The following is a 16,609-nucleotide window of genomic DNA, read 5'->3' as shown; positions in this document are numbered from 1 at the left end:
TTTAGAATATTCTGCTGAAAAACAAAAAAGATAACGCGACAAAATGACTTGAAAAGGTGAAACACCACCTGCTTTCTTGTCCCCTCATGCCACATCTTGAACGTCGTTTGTATTAATGTACACCAGATGTGCCACCATAGTTTAAATCCTATGAGTTTTCCCTCCTTTGTATTTAGAACTCTGAACTACCTGAAAACGCTTCTTTCGAGAGTCTTTTGTGCAGAGCAGGCTGTCGTCCAATCACAAGCTCCTCCCCCTTTTTGCCCTTTATATCATACAAACGTCCTTCGACAAGACACTGAGTCCCAGCTTTGGTCGTGCTGGACGCTGAACCCAGGCTGGCCTGGTGTCTGGGAGCGCCACATCAGTGAAACCCACTCGGCGTTTACCCTCCACGGTAGTGTGAGCTCAGACTTAGCCAGAGTGACTGCGGATGGAGTGATGGACTCTCAGCGCCCACACTGCAGCCATGAGCTGTTTCTCACTGGAGCTTCAGAGACTTTGGTAAACCCGATTCCCCAGAGGAGCATTCAGCCTGTTTTCCTGTGAAATGAAGGAATCTGGTTCAGTGGCTGGTTTGAGTTTCCATCTCTGGATGAAAGCAGTAGATAAAGGTGCAGAGCTCTGCGGTGTCATGGTGGAGGAGCTGGTTTCCCCACATTGGAGTAATTATAGAGCCAAATGTGTGTCTTATTGTATGAACTGTCAGCTGTGGTTTAATCAGTGATCAAATAGCTGGTTTAAAGCTCCTGATTGGCCGTTGAGAGAGCTGATATGGGCGTCTTCATCACCTCTGAGGTTCATTTGAGCTCATGCGTGGTTTTGTGAAGCTGGCAGTCAGAGCTGCTGATTGAAGCTGGCACTGGCCGCGCTGTGTGTGTTCTGTGTGGTGGATGCAAATGGAGCGGAAATCACACACATCTGGCAGCGACTGGCCGTCCCCGTTGGGTTTGAGAGCACATCTGTGAGCCTCTTCACCCCGGTCCTGGTCCCGGTCCCGGTCCTGGTCCCGGTCCCGGTCCCGGTCCTGGTCCCGGTCCCGGTCCCGGTCTCCGTCTCCGTCAAGCAGCGGTCCTGGAGTCGTGACTCTCTGGAGGAAAACATCGTCCTCCTTGCTTCCCGCCTCTGTAGACGGCGCCCGGGCGTTTTCAGAAAGTTGCTTTTTGAGCTGGAGCTGTTTTGAAAAGTTCCACATTGGGAAGAGTTTTCACAAAATGTCATTTTCCGTAGCTCCAGGTATCGTTATCGTTAAAACGAACCCCTAAAACACAACAAAAGTTTGACATTTTCACTTGAAAATTTAATCTTATAATTTCCAGCAATCAATAGAAAATTAAGACAATGTTTTTTAGATTCAATACACTTTTTTAATTATTATTATTATTATTTATTTTTATTTTTGTTTTGCAGCTTGAGGCAACGCTAATATTGAATTTGTGAAACTTGATAAATAAAATGATTTTCTCCTAATAAACGAGGAGCAGCTGTTCTCTGGAAGCCCAACAGATGGTTGTGTGTGAAGATCCCGGCGAATCAGCAGTTTGTGTAACACTGCTTCATGCTGGATGTTGGACACACATACAGATGAGCAGAAAGCTGTCCCTCTGCTCCCTGCCGCCATCTCTCCCAGATTTCTGTAGCAGGACCAGCAGGAACCGCTGGAGCGCTGTTGAGATCCGGCGTGTCGAACGTCTCGTTGACGTCCTTCATCTCACCCACAATAATTCTCTCCTGGTGTTTTGTCAGTGTGTTGGTTTGGATCGGCGGCGTTGGACGATTTAAATGACAGATTCAAATTCATAAAGAAGCTGCGAGGCCGTGCCGTTGAATTGTTCTGGTTGACGTACATTGTATAATTTTTTCAGAGTGCTTAAAGCTAGGGTTGGCGATCTTGGAAAACTAGCGTTAGCATGTAGCATCTCCCCAAGGCTCCGCCTAGCTAGCTCCGCCCAGCTCCCACCCCATTGGAGGAGCTCCCGTTGGGAGCGGAGACGCAGAGACGTTCGCGGCGCGTGCGCTGTGCGCGGCGCTTCCACATCCAGTGCGTTCCTGGCGTAACCTGTCCTCAGCGCTTCTTTTCTTCGTTTTTCTTTATTTGCACAACGCCAAGTTATGGCGCACTGAACGGTGAGTGAACCCCTAAACATTCGTCTCCGCCGTTCTGCAACCACGCTCCGTCCTTCTACGTGCGCACTGAACCAGGGTCAGTGCACGCATACATGTACGCGCAGGGGGCAGGTCGAACGGCGAAGGGATTTGATTGGTTTAAAAAAAGGTGTCCCGTCAAGACTATTGGTTGCTGTTTGTCCCGTTTTACTCCTGCTGTAGATAGCGGATGTTTTCCAAACTACTTTAAAAACATACTATGAATTGCTTCCCATCAGGTCATAAAGATAATTTTAACCAGTATTTAAAAAAATGTATCTCATTCAAATCGCCAACCCGAGCTTTAAGAGCATGCATTCACATAAACAAGAATTTGAAAATGCGGTGGATAGATGGGACTTGTGGGAGAAGTTGTGTTTTCAGTGGCTTCCAGCTCCGTCGTTGTGTAAACGGACACTCAAAATCCAGCGAGAATTCTCTGTTCTGACTTGAAGCGTCGCCATTTAAACAGGGCCGTAATCAGCTCCACTTGACCATGTCTGCCGAACTGAATTGTTTGTGTTTCTGCCACATGATTGGTGAACTAGCTGTGTCAGATAGTGTGAACCGATACGGCTATCTGACATGTTTTAAAGCTGCCGGCGATGCACCGGTGAAAGGTCGCTCAGGGAAGATGAGACTGCTGGTCCTTGTTGGTTGATTTGAACGGAAATTCAACCGTCTAACTAAATGCCTTGCAGAGTCTTTGCAGGCGGTGTGTGAGAGCAGGCGGTGTGTGAGGCTGCTGCTCCTGTCAACATGTACTTTGGCCCGTTCGTCCTGAGCAAACTGCTCCAGCTGTCTCAGGTTGGAGGGATGCCTTCCGCAGGCTGCACGCTTCAGCTCGTTCCGTCGATGATCGGCGGCGCTCGGATCGCAGACGGCTTCTTCAGATTAGCCGAGTGTTTTGTTCCCGGTGCGTTCAGCTCCCTCCTCAGAAGGCCGTGATCGTCCTGTGATTTCATCGGGCTCTGTGCAGATTTAAGACTCACTCACTCAGCCTCAGAGCATATTCCATCCTCCCTCCTGTTCCGCCGGCGCCGTGCTGTTCTTATTTATTCTGTCGTTCCTTTTTGTCAAGACAGAGCTAATGTGATTTACCGGGAACTTCAGTTTGGCCTCATCATTATTCAGATTCCAGTCTGGCAGTTTTATGTCCTCCTGGGTCGAATTCCACCGAGCCCACCGCTGCCGGACGTGCCCCGTCGTTTCGTCGGGCATCGAAAATGACCTTGGAGTTCACCTCATATCTCTTTCATGGTTTTTCTCAACCCTGGGCAGACTCTTTTATGAAGGGTTGATTTTCCTCTTTCAGTCCGTCTCTAAACTCTGATCATTTATTCCGCCACTCCGTTCATGGAAATACGATCTTGGTGCCAAAATGAAAAGCAGGGAAACTCAGTGGTCCCTGTGAACGACAGCCTCTCTGGCTTGGTTTGGGAACCCGGAGCTGTTCTCAGCCAGCTGGGACCTGTAATCTGTACGACGGCGCCGCCGCCAGCCTGCAGGTTCGTCACGGCGCCTCTTATACCTCCGATGGGAGCTGGACATGCTAATCAGCGTCAACTGGAACACTTCGACTCCGCCGAGGAGCGAGGGCGAGGGACTCCTCACTCAGTCGCCAGCGAAGGGAAGAACCCAGTGATGGAGTTCGTTTGCATCGTTCCCGTCACCCGCTGCACCGGCGGCAGCTGCCGTTCGAGGCGCTCAGCCTCCTCTGGGAGTCCGGCTTCACGACGCCGACATATGGGAGAGCGAGAGGGGATTGAACCTGCAACCAAAAGAAACTCTGCTCCACGGCTCCCAAAGTGGAACTACTGGAAAATGCTCGAACTCCATATTGCTGCCTGTTTTGATTTTAGTCTTAGTCTAGTCTTTGTGCCAAGCTGTCATTTTAGATTTTATCATCTTCAGTCATGTTCGGACTCTTTTGAGCCGAGTTTTAGTCGACAAAAAGTCATTTACAGAATCATCCATGGCTGTTCTTTCACTTCAGTCAATTAAAACATTAATTACAGTTTTAGTCAATAAAAATTGTATTTTAGTCTCTAATGCAGCACTATACCTAGTAGTAAAGGCAAAACCAAAATGTCCTTTTATCCCAACCCATCTCATTTAAACAAAGTTATCTTATTACATTACGATCACCTCATGGACAAAAGAGTACGTCCATTCTAGACACAGAAGACGCTCTGATCTGAGTTTACTTCACTACCAAAACGAACTATAGCAGCACCCAGTCCTGGCCCAACATGAACTCTGAATTGTTTTCAGTGTTCCTGCCGTTTCCATGTAAACAGGTCAAGGTCCTCGGTCTTGACTGACAACAGTTTACTCATTTAAAAACTTGTAAATGTAAAATTGGCTGAACTCATTAAGAAACACTCGCAATCCAGGAAACATGGCTCTATGAACAGCTTTCCAGAGCTCACAGTTAAATACTGGAAGGAGGTTCTGGTGAATGTACAACGTGAGCAGTGTGTGATGTACAGTGTGTGACAATGTGTGAGAGTGTGTGTTTTTAACATGTTGGAAAAGGGAGTAATCTCAGCACGAAGCAGGGATCCGGTTCATGTGATCAGAGGTTTTCTGTCAGTCAGGCCGCCATGTTTTCTTCACCTTCTTAGGTTTTGCAGTCTTTTTAATCTCATTTGTTTCTTTATTTTCCACCCGAAACCATCCTGCATGTTCCATAATTCAGGTTGTCTTTTTTTAGTTTTTTGCAGTAATGCTCTAATGTGTAGCATCATAGCATGTCCAGCCCAGTGGGATCACGTTTCATGTAGCGCTGCAGGAGGCTTCATGCTCCATTCTGTCTCTCTGTGGTGAATAATAGCAGCACAGAAACAAAGAAACGGTACTGTTTCCTCCAGATCGTTCTTGTGTAAACAGGGTCAAACACCTGGAAACCATAGGAAGTAGAGGAGTAGATAGATTGTACAAAAAAATCCAAGACAAATAAGTTGATTCCCTGTGAACTTACAGGAAATCAGCATATTTATCCTAAAAATTAGTATAACTTGCCCTTTTTTCTCTGGTTTGGCTCTCCTGATGGAGCTAACTTGTTGTGAAGATCCTCAGACTCGTTCACACCTGGGCGGTTTTGCTTAAGATTTGGTGTGTGAACTTCCATTAATGCACTTTTACGGGTCTCATGATCACCTATTTGGATTAGACATTTAATCCTTACATAACCTGGTCGGTAATCTGGGATTAGGCGTCTTTTCCCTCCATCACAACAGAAACTTCTGCTCTCCACGGTCTGCTGCTCGGTCAGAGCGCCGAGCTGTGATGGACTGACAGCTACCAGGAAACCCGCCGCAGCAGGAGCTGAACAGGCAGCACATCCTCCTCACCATGACGGCACACTCCAGTTGCTACGGCGACGGCGTTTCTCGCTTTTTACAGCATCTGCTAGCCGAGCGCACACACACACACACACACACTCACACACACACAAATGCAAAGCACAGGAAAGCACATAGGGCCAGCCGGGGAGAGGAGAGCAGGGCGAGCTGTTTGCCTTTTTAAAAGGCAGATAAGAGAAACACCAACTGCTCCACAGCAGCCCGGGCCAACAATCAGCCACAACCGATTCAGCCGCGGCTCCCTCATTACGGGACCGGGACCCCGCGCCGCCAGATTTACTCCGCTAATTCACTTCATCAGGGGCGATACAGACCGTGGAACAGCTGCGCTCCGGCACTTCTCCGCTTCAATCTTGTGTAAAATATGTAAATGACAGCGTTCTCGGCAGCAGCAGCAGGTAACATTACTGCTCAAAAGTTGGACGACCCTTTTGCCAGTGCATGGTTTAATTATGATATCGTCGGTGGCAGAACTTTTTCCAGCGGCATGGAGACAGAGTGGCATCCAGAAATGATCCAGAATTAAAGCTGCCGCCCATTTCTCTCTGTAATGCTGCGATAATAGACCTCACTTCCTCACTTCCTCTTCCACTGTCAACATTATTGCAGTGTTGGACATTGAGTCAGTCGTTTGTCAGTCAGCTTTTCCACAGAATCCGACCAGTTCAGGTGAAGCAGACCAGACCATCCTGTTCAAGATGGACTTTTATTACCTTTTTCAAGGTTATGGTGACTCAACTCTGAAACGACCAGGTTCCAGGAGGCTCTGGACTGGGAGTGGTGACACTCTGGAGGCAGCCATTGTGCAGAAGAGATATTTACCACAGGAGTTGTGCACATTTGCAGTAGCAGCATTTTCCACCATTTACATGGAGATGGAGCCGTTTTTCAAAAAGTAGCGTTTTCCCTCTGCCTGCACCCTCAGTCAGCTGATCGGCTCACATCAGGGTCACATGGTGTGGTCGGCAGGGATTATACGTTATGTGTTTATCTGTGCGCAGTGGTGAGGAGGAGGACGCAGCCTTCAGCTCTCTGGAGCTTCACAGATGTTGGTGTATTGATCAGGGAGGTCAGGCTCCGACTCGCCGGAGAGTCTCGCTCCAGCGACTCGCAGAAAACCTCTTGGCACGCTCACCTAATCTGCCCAATCAGCCCCCTGGACGGAAACCAGCTGGAGTTTCAGCTGAACGACTGGAAAGGAGCTGCAGACTCCGAAGTTATCCAGGGGCCACTTTTTAGTTGTTTTTTTAAAGTGTTTCCCAAAGTGGCTCAGTGCCACATGAAGCAACAGCTTTGTTCGATATGCAGCATTTCTGTATTCTGGATCATTCTTCCAGCATTGGTCGTCTCAGATTCCATGTGATGGCGCTGGTTTAAGGCTCAGAGGCAGTATAGATGTCTCGTACAGTATTTGGTGGCTGAGTCTGCAGGTTCTAATCTCCGCGAGGCTCGGTCCTGGGCTCTGAGCTCTCGTTACGGTGGTTTCCTCTCCCTGCGCTCCCCGGACGTCACCTGTCAGCGGAGCGGCGTGGGCCGGACGGCTTCTCCTCGCATTTCCTTTCAGATGAAGTCAGGGTTTCTTTAGGTTCCTTTACTTTGCCAGAGCAGCTGCTCTCGCCTCCACTGCCAGTTTCTCTTCATTCGGAGGAGGCGGAAACATAAGAGACAGTGTTGACTTCTGAAGCCGAGCCCTCGCTGTGCTATTAGCTCAGCTGTGCTGTTAGTTCAGCTCTGCTGACATGTTGAGATAGTGCAGACAGAGTTTAAAGAGTCAGACTCAGACAGTATCTCTAATTCCATCTCAGTTTAACAGACTCTTTTCATCCGGCTTGTTTTTATTCATATCAAGTGAGATTTTTGGCTCTTTCTGTGTTTGAGGACGGTAAATCCTTCACTCTCTGGGACGTGTCGGAGCAGGAAGTCCCAGGTGCAGCTCAGACGTTGCCAATGGGACAATTCCGTTTTGTAATGTCCGACTCTAATGCGCCGATCGGCTCTGACATTAAACACTCCTCATAAATCATCTCTCTGCACCCAGCAGATCAGAGCGTTTTCTCAGAGAGAGCCACAGTCGGACATGCTGCCCTTCATTATCTCTCAGCGGGACGTCACCGCCAAACGTCTCTATAAACCACTCCTTCACTGAGCTTATCGGCTATTCTTTTCCTTTCTTTCTGAAACATTCTGCTCTGTCCTCAACATTCTGAAATGCATCTGAAAGTCGCGTTTTGTGGTTTAGTGCTTGGTTATAACGCCACCTGCTGAATTTACCGTGCTGTGGTGCAGCGGTTTGCACTGTTCCTCACAGCGAGGTTAAATCAGAGCCGGAGCGCCGCTCGGCTGACGGCAGACGGGAGAACTCACCTGACCTCTCGGGGAAAATTAAAGTGTGCCGAGGTGTTGATGTGACGCTCACAGCGGGGCGCGTTTAATCTGATTATCCTCTCCACACTTTACAGACGGCTAATTATTAATAAATGCGTTTCTCCGTTCACAGAAGTAATATTACAGTTGGTTGGCGACATGAAATCAAACCGGTTTCCGTGTCTTCAGGTTGTGTTTTCAGCTTTAGGCGACAGAGTGGCCTGGATTCAGTTGGGTTTGTGGTGATTCTCTCACATTCTTCTGTGTTTACAGTGGCTCTCATTCCCCACACGAGTCTTGGACGACTAGGAAACAATTGCCAGTTTATTACCTGCCCTTTTCTTCAGGAAATAATGTTATTGGCATCATCGTGCACTGGTCATTTTGTGCACATTTGCTGTGAAAATGTTGGTGTTGGATCGTCAGCTGACTGCAGTGCAGCAGACTGGACCTGAGCTGCTGTGGGGAACACTAGAAAGCACTGAAACACATTTACGTCCAGAGAAACGTCCCCTGATTCCACTCTCACATCCCTGCAGCGGAAACCAGGAGCTGCTGTGTCTCCACTTTCCTCGGGACGCTGAGGTTCTTCCGCTCTCTCTCCAGAAGTGAGACGGATCTGTTCTGGATCTGTTGGAGCGGGCGGCCCGGGCTGGACTCTCCAGATAAGGCCTGCTTGGGCCAAAACAGGAGCGATGGTATCGGACCGGGAGGCGGGGCTGGATGTTAAAGCCGAGCCAGGGTGAAAAAGCTGCGAGCGTGATAAAGACTCCTCCGGCGTTTTGATGCACTTCCACACACACACACACACAAAGACGTGCACATTTTTGCAGGCAGCCGCTGTGGGGAACTTTGGCAGCGTGCAGAGGTCAGCTCCAGGCTGCAGCGCAGTCGAGCTCCGTGGATTCAGCAAAGTGATTAAAACGAAGTCAATGAGCGATCCCGGGCCGGAGCGCCCACACCGAGAGGCAGAGGGTCAGCTGGTGAGCCGATAACGCACAGCAGGCGTTTCATCTGACCTCTAAATAATGAAAAATAGGCTGCGGAGCTAAAAACAAACCCGGTGTAGGAGGTTATTGAAGCTCTTTCTTCCCAAATCACATCCAAACCTGTGAGACCGACTTGAAAGGAGGATTAAAGCAGAGAGTGGATAGACGGCGGGTTCTTTTAGGTGAGAGATTGCAGCTGCATTTCAAGCTGTAATGTGGTCGTGAAGATTACGCCGCTTTTCATCCTTCGTTTCAAACCTCTGTGAATGTACTGGAACACACAGTTTCTTTGTCCATTTGCAGGATTTTCCCCCTCACAGATTATCCTTCACACGCTGAAACAAACATGCCGATGCAGATCGGGCGGCGGAGCGGCGCGCCGCCGGAAAATCGACAGAATACTTTTATTTTTGTTTGCTTTTTTGAGAATCGGTTGGTGGCGGTCTACTTATCCAAAAGCTCTGCAGCTCATGAACTTCTGCCTCTTTGGAAGAAAACCTTTAATTCCTGCGATTCCAGATGGACTCCATGTTTGACTCCCCGGGCATCAGAAGCTTTGTGCTGAAGTTTTCCCGCCTCACAAATATCTCCTCTGCTAGCTCCAGTCCTCAAATACTCTCAATATTACTGTACACAGCAAAGCATTATGGGAAAATTCAGGGTTATTAAGCTAGATGTTGTATAATTCTGTGAATATGAAAGGATTCCAGGGAAATTTAGTGTCTTCACAATGAAGAATTAGAGGATAATTCAGAGCGACTGAAGGTGAAGCAGCTGTTGTGTTTATTCAGGTTATTCAGGTTCCTTCACCAGAGAACAGTTCTACTGACGCATAGTGTGAATACTAAAGGATTGTGGGAGTAAATGCAGTAAGCATGAGTAAATGACTCTCATGGAGATTATAATAGAAGCACAATGGCATTCAGGGGTGCACAGTGGTGCAGTGGTTAGCACTCTCAGCTCACAGTGAAAAAGTCATTGGTTTGAGTTCTGGTCTGGTTTGGAAAATGTGTCAAATAAATCAGTGTTTCCTTTCAAATCTTTACAGTTTGCTTGGAGGATTGGCGGGCCGAACTGGAGCCTCTTACAAGCTGGGTTTGGTCCACGGACCTTATGTTTGACACCGCTGCACTAGACATAGTGAAAGTTTTGTGGATACACACCCACGCCCGTCCACCTCGGCACTGTGACGGACGCCCTTTCCTCTTACGAAACCCGACTTTGCGAGCTCGGGCCAGCTATCTTCCTGTCTCCGTCAGAAGCTGGGCTCTGCTCATCACGCCCACGTGCCTGCTGAGTTTTTCACCGGGGACGGCGCTTCTCCGGTTTTCAGGAAATTACGAGGCTGCGTCTGGATCGAGAGAAGCCGAGTCTCGTCTCCCGGCTGCGGCTGCCTCTCCACGCTGTGTACGGGCGCCATCAGATACGGTTGTCATGTATTTCCATGGGTTGCCATGGCAACAACCTAAATGTGTGTGTTTAAATAGAACAAAAGCAACAAGCTGCTCTCTATATGGAAATGTCTCTTCTTGGTATCTGGTCACGGCGAAGCGGCGAGGAGTGACGGAGGAGCTGAAACGCTCCTTCCTGTCCCTCTGAGGACGATTGGCCGGTCCGAGGACGCGTGCTTCAGCTGAAACACACCCGGCTGTGGTCTACATGTGCATAAAAACAGAGGCAACATGCGTGTTTTAACTGGAGATTTCCAGACGAAGGCTTTGTAGCGGCTGAACCTGGAAACTTGACAACGTGTTGAATTGCAGCAGCGTCTTTCCATCTGCTGCCGGTGGCAGAAATACTCCCTCAGCGCCTCCATTAGTCTTCATAACTGCTACATCCAACAGCAGCTGCACCACTTTGGAACCTGGAAAAGCAAAGATGTCCTAGATCCTTCACCGTAAAGGTCAGAGCCACCTGGAGGATTTCAAATTAGAAAACCGCTGCTGGATTTCTGTGCAGCGAACAGAGATTCACTTCATTACAAACACAGAGAACTTCCTTTTTTTTCCTGCTGCTAATAGGATCTGTGTGCATGTACAATCAGGGTAAGCTCATTTACTCATGCTGGGGAAGGAACATCATTTATTAATTCGATTGCATTGAATTTATTTGTATAGTGCCAAATACAACACAGTCAGATCAAGGAACTCTAACAGAGAAGCCAGATTCAGAGGAGGAGGCTTTCTGCGGTTCCAGCTGGTGTTCTGTTATAGAACTTGACGACAGGGACAGCAGTCAGTGTTTTCTTTATTGACGACAGTCACACAGAAACAGTTTATTCTTTGCTTCAGATCTGACATCAGTCCTCAGGTCAGTCGTCACGTTGCTGGTAAAATCTTACCAGTGATAAACCTCCACTCCTGAAGGGGGTTTAATATATAATACTGAGTATTATTCCCGGAATATTCAGATTAAGCAGAGACGAGGTATAAACCGGTCTGAAGTACTGTATCGGACCAGCGCCGGGGTTAACTTCTCCCATCTCAGCCACAGACTGCATGTCCTGTTCATCCTGTTCATCCTGTTGGGTTTTTTTGGTCTAGTTTAGAAACACTTTATTCCCTCACCACAAGCTCCATCAGCTGCTTCAATCATCCATCTCTGTCTTTCTCTTTCCATCTCAGAATGGCTGCATTCTACCTATTTTCAGGTCCTGGATATCATCGTGACCGTGATCAAGAATTTATAGGCTGCGGCTCCATGTATGAGTCAGATCCATACCTGCTGAAAGACTGCTGCTTCTGTCCAGCAGCTCAACGCGCCATCTCTTCTCTGGCCACTCTCTCCAGCGTGGCTGCGTCTCCAGAGTCACATGACCTGCGAGCTTCGCCTTGTGGGGATGATGTGAGTGATACGGTGGAAGAGACAACAGCAGCTGATAGAACACGTTTAAAACAGTCAAGTAGAAAACCGTAACAATCCATTAAGGCCTCGATTACACTGCAGCGCAGTTCCCACTGCAATAAAATCCTTTGCCATCTTTTATAAATCAGCAGCTTTTTAGTTGTTTTTGGTGGTCATGCAACTTATTTTGTTTCACAACTGACAGCATATGTTGAAATACACCGGAAAAAACTACGGACCCGGTCTCCGGGACAAGGTTTTCAAGTGAGGGCGGAAAATGTGTTGAAGTTTGGGGGTCAGTTTGGTAGCTGGACAATAAAAACAATGTTTCCCTCCACAGTCATGGCTCCCAGTCCAGACTCTCTGGGTCCTGGTCCTGGTCCTGGTCCTGCTCCCGGCCCAGATCCTCGAGGCCTTGGTGGTTTTGGAGTTAACAGTCACCACGACAACAGTCCAACTTGTCCATTTGAATGTCCATGTTCTCCCATTGCTGATGTCTACAGGGTATCTTACTTTATTTCATTACAAACAAAAGCCAACAGTGCCCACTAGTGGCCAGACGGGCTAGCGACATCATTTTTGTCATTTCTACCATGTCTGAGTAATGGTGCGTTCACACCGGACGCGTCGCGGGCGTCGTCGACGCTAGGGACGCCTCGAAGCTGACGCTTGTGACGCTTCGAGCACGACGCTTGACACCAGGTGGTCACAAAGCTCGCGACGCTCTTGACGCTCTTGACACGCATCAGTTTATCGGCGCGCTGGAGGCTGATTTCTGTTTGCAGCTATGGCGGATCGCATCAGGAGAGCGGCTCGGCTTTATTTGTTAAATAAAGCTAGACCGCGTCGTTGTCAGAAAAGTGGCTATTGGCTGCTCTGCTCCTCTCTGCTCTGACTGCAGCAGGGGGCGCTGCTGAGACTGACCGCCTGTGAGCGCTTTGGGACGGGGGAGGGGCTCACGCAGCACCCGCTGCTCATTGACGACAGCAACGAGACGTCCTGTCACGTCTCCAGAGCACCAGAGAAGGTTGCTAGATTTGTCACTAGTTGCTTTTGACGAAAAAAAAAGTCGCCAAGAGGTTTTGGAAAGTCGCCAGATTTAGCGAGAAACTCGTCATGTTGGCAACACTGGCCGGCCCGCATCGGTGCTCGGATCACTCGTAGTGACGTAGCACCGGAGGGATCGTCTCTGATTGGTTGACGCTCAGCGGCAGCGCGTCGAAAGTTCAGTTTTCCCAACTCTCACGACGCTCCTGACGCCGGGGACGCGCGTCGTGGGCGTCGACGCTCGAAACGCTCAAAAGTTGACGCTCCTGACACTCCTGACGTGCCGCCCCGCTCCCCGCCGCTCGTCCACATAGACTTTGCATAGAAAAGCGCCGCTCACGACGCGTCCGGTGTGAACGCACCATGAATGGTAAATGGTCTACACTTATATAGCGCTTTTACACTGCATTGACAGAGCCCAAAGCGCTTTACACTGCATTAACGCACTCACCCATTCACACGCACATTCACACACCAGTGGAGGCGGCTGCCATGCAAGGCGCTCAGTCCATCCACTGGGGGCAGTTTGGGGTTCAGTGTCTTGCCCAAGGACACTTCGACATGCAGACAGGGAGACAGGAATCGAACTAACAACCTCCCGATTGCAAGACGACTGCTCTCCCCACTGAACCACAGCCGCCCCTTTTTCAAACGGTTTTTCAAAATGCTTTCATGCAAAATGAAACTTTATGGAACGAAAACACTAAAATGAAGCATTTTCCCGTGAAATCTTGTAAACGGGGCCTAAAAATGTTCGTTAAAAGTCAACATTTGGTCCAGTTGAGGTGAGCTTATGTTGAACTTTAAATCACTGACAGTGAAAACGGTTGTAAATGAAGTGTAAACACTAATCATCCCTGGAGGCAGCTCATAGCTAAGTTCATCATACAGGTTTCACACATTTAATTCACTATTTTAACCCTTCGGAAAGTTTATACTTTTCTTTTAATCCCAGTGAAAGAAGGACAACAGCGCTTGAGGTTTTCAGAAAGGATTAATATCAGAATGTCCGTCTGAATAAATACAGTCCGATGTAGAGTTTGGCTGCCGTCCCCGAGGAAGAGAGGATTGGTGGATTTCTTCCTCCCAGGTTTGATTAGTAGGAGATTAACTCACCCGGCGGAGCAGCTGGATCCCCCTCAGTCGTCTGGAATATTCCGGCTGTCGGCGCCGGACGCCATTACCGACCGGACCCGAGCTGTGCCTCCGGTTAGCTTCATGCAGTCTCAGAGTTTACATCCTGACGCGCCGGCCGTCGACACTGAGTCAACGTAAACGATGTTCATCGTCATTCAGAGTCGGAGGGAAGGCTGAGGAGGCGCTAATCGGCGATGAGACATGATGTGACATTAACGCGCTCTTCATTACGCCTCGCCTAACGAGCCGGCCGTTCGGCGGCTTTACATTCGGAGACGGTCCCTACCCGCCCCAGAACGGGGGGGGGGCTACACAACCTAATTAAAAGTTTGAAGTCGGAGGCATGCTGATTGTAAATGGCTTCAGATCGCGCTGGTGGGCTCACTGTTGATCTCAAGCTGTTCAAGCAGTTAATTAAAAAAAAGCGACACAGCGAACCAAATTGGTTACAGTTTGCAATTAATGCGCTCCGCCAGCCGGGGCGAGAACTACCCCGCCTCGTTAGCCAGCGCGCGCCCGCTGGGGTCAGCCTATAGGAGAGCCGCCGCCGCCGCCGGTATTTGTTTTTCATCCGTTCTCATCAGCCATTATTAACAGCAAACCGAGCGATAAGCAATCATGTGCGAGAAGGTACAAAAAAGAGCCGCGTCTCTTGAGAATAGCTTAACTGTTGCTATGGCAACCTGTCTTCACACAGCGAACCTGGACGGGGGGGCGGGGGGGGCGTTTGAAGGACGGTCCTCCTTTATCTTCACCCTCCGTCCTTTATCCTCGCCGTCTGCCGGATGATCAAAGGTGTGACAGGTAGATAAAGCATGGCGGTGAAATGGACAGGCGGCCGGGGGGGCGGGGGGGCTTCAAAGGGTGAGGGAGGGGGGGCGGGGTGTGTGCCGGCCACTTTAAAAGAGATGTGAAGGCTGAAAAGGATAAACTGCTGAGGGACTGAGTTAAACCACAGCTGGATAATTTAACAGCAGCTGAGTTTTTCTTTTTTCTCTCTAACTTAAAATCTCCTCCCCGTGACCTCGAAACACACTGTCAGCCATGACGGGTGTCAACCCCCCCCCCCCCCCCCCCGTGAGACCCACAAGGCTCGGATCCGAGGTGCATTCCAGGTGACGGAGGCTGTGATGTAGTCAGACGGATCCCTGACAGACAGCGCTTCCCCCGGCCGGGAAGCACACGGGAAGTGGGTTACATGCAGGAAATGGAGCGCTCCCGAGGGAGGACATACACACACACATACACACACACACACACACACACACACACACACGCACACAGCCAAAAAGACATCACAGGGATGCGGAGGAAGGGAGCTTGAAGACTCCTCTCTCAGCTCTCTCCAGCTGCGGTTCTCAGCTCCACCTGTGTGAAGCCCGGGGCTGCGGGAGCGGCGGGGCGGAGCGACAGTCACCTGTCGTCAAGGTCGTGTAGCGGCAGAAGCAACAGGCTCTCCGACATGACGCGACGAGACGATCCGGGCCCGGCGCTTCGCCCCGGCCTCTGTGTGGGGAGATAAGAACGGATGGATGCTCCGTTTTAATGAGGCGCCGGTAAACCTGCCAGGCTCCGGCGGGACGAGGGAGACCAAACAGACTAACGTTCACCGAGGTGTCCAGAGGTGTTCACACACGCTCCTCGGAATCTTTGTAATAAGGCAAAAGAATTCAGTTGAAATGAAGACTTTCTTCCCGGTGTCTGATTATAGTGAGAGGGTTTCATTCTCAGACCACATTAACATGATTTGAGGGTCTGTTTCCATGACAACGGTGCTCAGACCACCTTTTTGAAAGCAACTCTTAGGGTGGAACTTTTTTACAAACAACAAACTTTTTTATTTCTCCATGGAAACCGGTTAAAACACAACTTTTTGAAATCATTTAAACAGTTTAAAGTTGTTAAATCAATACATCCCGACCTGCTGATTTCTGTATCAGAGAACCGTGTAAGATGTGTAAAATACTAACTCTGTGTTTCCTGTTTTGTTTCCTCTGTTCCCACCATGCAGAGTAATCAGGTTTCTGTAGTAGAATAACTGAGATAGTGAAGGAGAACATCATACGGCTTCAGAGAGCAGTTTAGCATTTTCATCTTCACCATATGGAAGGACAGACTGAGGGCTTTGGATTCAGTACATGGTGGTTTTCCTGTCAGAACTCTTTATTCTTTGATTAAGACCGTTTTATAGTGTCATTGTTTGGACAGATCACTCCAAAAGCATGATATCAAAAAATAATCTTCCTCTGATTCCAGTCCGTTACAGCTATGAGCTGATTGTATCTATTTCTAAAAGCAAACAACAGAAAGATGTTTTTAGACTTTATCCCACCAGGATGATGAAAGCGGCGTGAAACAGAGATTGATGTGACTGACAGAGGAATCAGAACAACATGTATTGCAGCTTATTTCAGCCCCCCGGTGGGGAGGCGTCAGATCAGCCCTCATCTCTCAGGATCTGGCGGAGCGTGGGGCGAGTTCAGGCCTCGTTCGTACGACGGCGCGCCAAAATGCCGCAGTTTTTGTTTTCATCTCAGAAAACATTCACGTTTACGAGGCAACGTTTTGAAAACATCGTCCGTTTACACAGAAACGCTGAAAACAACGTAGTTTTCACCTTGGGTTCAGCAGAAAAAACAAGCAGCAGCGCCCACTAGTGGCCATATGTGAAAACCATATCGCTTCCACAACACCAAGAGGAAGTGTTTTCAGTTG

This window comes from Salarias fasciatus, chromosome 5 (genome assembly GCF_902148845.1).
Source record: "Salarias fasciatus chromosome 5, fSalaFa1.1, whole genome shotgun sequence".
Classification (NCBI taxonomy): domain Eukaryota; kingdom Metazoa; phylum Chordata; class Actinopteri; order Blenniiformes; family Blenniidae; genus Salarias; species Salarias fasciatus.
Note: the sequence above shows the minus strand (reverse complement) of the source record.